We start from the raw sequence: 4,495 nt of genomic DNA on the forward strand, positions 1-4,495 counted from the left end.
GCTCTCTGAGAGCAGGTGTGAGAGTCGAGTAGCGAAAGCGCTGGCTGTCTGTTGTGATTGCAGCTTTTCGACGTTAAGCTTTCCTTGCATATTTGGGCGCACATTTTACACGTTTATATAGCGAGCCGCTTGCTCCAAGCAGACACCCGCTTGCAGGCGCACCTACTGGTGAACAGACGCTGTAGACTTCAGTGAGCCCTTAAACCGAATAAGTCAGAGTGGCCCCACCGAAGCTTATTATTCACTTCAACAAAAAAAGAAAAGCCCTGGGCATTCAAATACATAAGAACCAATTAGTACAAGTTAACTCTATTAAATATTTAGGACGTTTCATAAACAAAAATAACTCAGCCAATCTCCACATAAACGAAATAGTAGACAAAACCAATAAAAGATGTAGCTTTTTAAAAACACTTAGCGGGTGTACCTTTGGAGTAATCCATCAAAGGCTCTGCAGCTATATAAAGCGTTCGCCAGATCGAAACTTGAATACGCGGCATCTTCGTTTCCGAACTTATCCAAATCAGCTATGGACAAACTTAAAAGCTGAAACAATCAAGTTATTAGGAAAAGCTTAGGATTAATAAAATCAACCATACCATACCATATGGCTGCTGAATTACCTCTCCACTATAGACTGCAACTTGCGACAGCTAAAGAATTATTAAAAGTATTCGCCTTTGATCTACCGGCTAAAGAACTATTAACACAGCAGCAAATACATTTTTCAACTAGCTACACAAAAGTATTTCAATAATACGATGACATCATTAAAAATACCACAACTATACCAAAAGAACATATATCAACTAAAACAATAACCGTATACACTGAATTCCTTAAAAAATCGATTAAAAACAAATCTGAAGCGAATGAAAACTTTATTAATCAACTATTTAAAGAAAAAATAAACCAACTCAGAAACAAAAACATAGAAATTCTATACACACACGGATCAGTTAAAGACCACCTCACAAAAGCAGCATTTCATTATGAAAAGACAAACACAACATTAGCCTTCTACACAAAAAAATAAATGTCGTCAATGACAGCCGAGCTCTGGGCATTTGAAAAAGCAATCAACTTTGTAATCCGCCAAGGTCTCCGAAAAATTGCTATCTTAGCGGACAGAAAATCTAGAGCGATAGCATTACAGAACAAAAATAGCACGAAAAGCCTTGTAATCCAAATTTTATCACTAATAAACATCAGCGACCTCTCGGAAGTAGAAATACATTATATACCTGGCCATAAAAACATCTATCAAAATACAATTGTTGACTTAGCCGCCAGAAACGCTGAACACACGGGCAGTTACGAAGATATTGGCTGGACCCTGGCAGATACGATTAAAGAAGTTGAAAGGAAATTAACTCAAAAATGGCAAGAAGAATACGCAACGATAAGTTTAGAAAAAGGAAGAAACTATTATGCGATGTTTCCAAAAATTACGAAGAAACCTTGGTTCCATAAGCCTAAAATTAAATTTAATGCATTTCAAATAAAAATGTTATGCAGAATACTTACAAATCCCACCTTTGGTAAATGTATCATGAAGAGACTAAACGTAATAGAAAGTGATAAATGCGAAACCTGCAGCTGCGAAGAAGATACGACACATATATTACATATCTGCCCTAGGTGGGACTCAATAAGAAGTAAATTCCCAGCACTCTGCAAATACAACAATATGATACAATTAATCCAAGCGGAAGGTCTCAAAGCTTTACAAATGAATTCATTAAAAGAACGAAAATTACTCTCTAACGACAACCAATATATAAACCAGGCAACAAGAAATCCAACTAACGTTCACAACGCAAATCCAATGATATCTTTATTCACCACGTTCTCTCCAAAAGTATTTAGCAATAAGTCAGTGATGCACCAAATATAAAACGATAGAATAAAGGAACGAGTAATAAATTTGTATAACATAAGGAAGAAGATAGAAAATAGGAAAACAAAATAAATAATTGGTGATGGCGCTGTACTCGTTGAATGGGCCAAATAAATCTCCCTACCGATCAGAACGGGAGTAAGTTATTTATTTATTTAAGAAATGAGGTTGTACCTGTAAGACTCAGTCTTTTGTAGTACATCAACAGCTTTCAATTACAAAATTAAAACGCAAAATCGTCTGATACAGACTTATCTTAAATCTAACGTAAAAATATAATAGCAATAAATTTAAATACAAACAGTTATCTTAAATTTAAAAATAAAATAAAAAATAAAAATTAAATAAAAGTAAGATTAAATAGTAGTCATTTAATAGTCACTCATTGCAGTTGGGAAACCCAAAAAAAAACACAAAGAAAAAAAAAACGTAAAAAAAAAGAATTAAATGTGTATTAATAAGTTGACAATTTCAGATTAAAAAACTGCTGCGGATACAAGTGATAAATGAATTGCTGAATTAAATAGAGATACGGGTTGCATGAAGTTACGGCTTTGTTTAATGACTTGCAATAGTTGCAAGGACGGTTTATTTATGGACCTGCAATGTGCAACGGGCTCCTTCGTTGTGTTCTAGAAAATTTGTATTATGTACTTATGTAAGTAAACGTATGTATTTTTGCATTGCAAATCAATTAATTTTTACTATCGAAATCCAGAATAGCCCACATCACAGTATTACCCAGCGTGTAAATCATTTGGAATTGAGAAATCGTCAGTTGCAAAATGCTATCAAGCAAAAGGAACAACAAACAGAATTCTTACAACAAAAGCAAATTTCATTTGTGTTTTCACAGCATGTTGGTCTTTCCATATGTAAGCAAAGCCTACACCATTCATCTTGGCATGCAACAGGTTGGCTTAAGATTTGCAGAGATTGCAACTTCTGCAAGGTTGCTTGAAGTTATTCCACCGGTTGAATGAAGATCAAAATATTTTGATCTAAACCCCTGGTTGTATGAACGATTGCAACGTCTGAGGGCAAGTTGAATCAACTTCATACATTTTATTTTTTTATTCCTATTCCTACCGTGAAAGAGAGTGCAAGTGCTATTTTAAAAAATTGCTGTGTTTGGATATTTATATTTGGGGAAATATTGTTGACGAATATACAAATTTGCTTCTCTACGAAAACAATGTTTAAATGAAGTTGTCAAAGAAACTCTATTTATGGCCCTGTTATGTATGGCGACAGACACCAGTAGCCATGGCTATCAGTGTCGTGCTTTGTATTATGTATAGCTTGATGTATAGCGATTAATCTCAGTATACACAAAAGCCCGACAGCATCCGAATCTACTTTTTTGACATGTACATATGGCAGTAATTGGCAACTTTGCTCAAATGTGTTTAACAATTTATGTAAACAAATAACAAAAACGTCATAAGCGGCAAACAGAAAATTGCGCTACTACACTCATTAGCCGACAGCCAGTAGCCAGTTGCCGTACGTAATGCGAATGGTACATGGTTCCCCATCGGCTATCAGTCGCCATACATAATAGGGCCATTAAAGTAGATACATATGTGTGAATTGATTCAACCGGCTGAATGCCAAGCTAATGCGCAGGTCTTACATAAAGATAAGAAAATTATTTCAAAAAGACCTTTAAGTGGAATTTAAAACATTTTTAAACAATTGATGTTTAAATTTAAACATGTCAAATACACATCTAAAGTTTAATTTAACACGGTGTGTAAATTTACACGCATTAGGGGAGGAAACTGGCTACCTATCTTAATATGCGTAAATTTAAACAAAAAATTTTTAGAGTGTATATTTTCAATCATTTGCACACATACTTATGTATATAATTGAATATGTACTCGTTTTAATGGTTTTTAATATACCCAATTAAAAGTTATAATATTTGGTGTACTTAATTGTATTAAACTGTTGAAGTCAAATAAAACGGCCTGAACAAATCGTTGTGTAATTGGTACAAGTCAGTCAGGTAATTCTAGTTGTAAACTAGTATTTTTCCTGACTAATTTGGAGAGTCACTGCAGGGTATGTATGTAAGTATGTATATATTTTGGGGATTGTTTATGTTCTAAATTTACTTTTGCTTATAAATACAAGTCTACAAGTGTTCATATAACAACTTTTTTGTGAGCTTTCGTGAAACGAAATCTAGAACTTATTGTAAAATGAGCACTTGTACCTTGTAGCTTGTAACATTTAAATTTGTAGTTTTGAGAAACAGGCCCCAGATAGTCTAACAACTAAACTTAGAGTGGTATTTGATGCTTCCAGTAAAACTTCATCCCAACTCTTATTAAATGACACACTAATGGTCGGTCCTACCATTCAATCAGATCTGTTCATGACTTTTTGTCGTTTCCGTTGCCGTAAAAGTGCTATAGCAGCTGATATTACGAAAACGTACAGACAAGTACAAGTAAGCGAGGCAGACCGATCAATGCAGCAAAAGGTACAAACCTTCTACTTGTCAATTGCGTTCTGAAGTGTCAAAATTCATTTGAAGAAATTACAAAGTGAAAACTTAAATGGTTTTATGAGCTGTTCTGCTCA

General features: G+C 34.3%; 1 long non-coding RNA gene across 1 annotated transcript in view; it reads left to right on the top strand.

Moving 5' to 3' along the window:
• Positions 1-2,870, top strand: part of LOC108371610 (uncharacterized) — a 9,495-nt gene extending 6,625 nt beyond the window's left edge. Inside the window, exons 3-4 of the long non-coding RNA XR_001848768.1 lie at positions 2,376-2,558; positions 2,619-2,870. This is a non-coding gene — a long non-coding RNA (uncharacterized LOC108371610). The remainder of the gene's footprint in view (positions 1-2,375; positions 2,559-2,618) is intronic.
• Positions 2,871-4,495: the final 1,625 nt, after the last annotated feature.

This window comes from Rhagoletis zephyria, unplaced genomic scaffold (genome assembly GCF_001687245.7).
Source record: "Rhagoletis zephyria isolate East Lansing unplaced genomic scaffold, Rhagoletis_zephyria_1.1 Rzeph_scaffold_05107, whole genome shotgun sequence".
Taxonomy (NCBI): Eukaryota; Metazoa; Arthropoda; class Insecta; order Diptera; family Tephritidae; genus Rhagoletis; species Rhagoletis zephyria.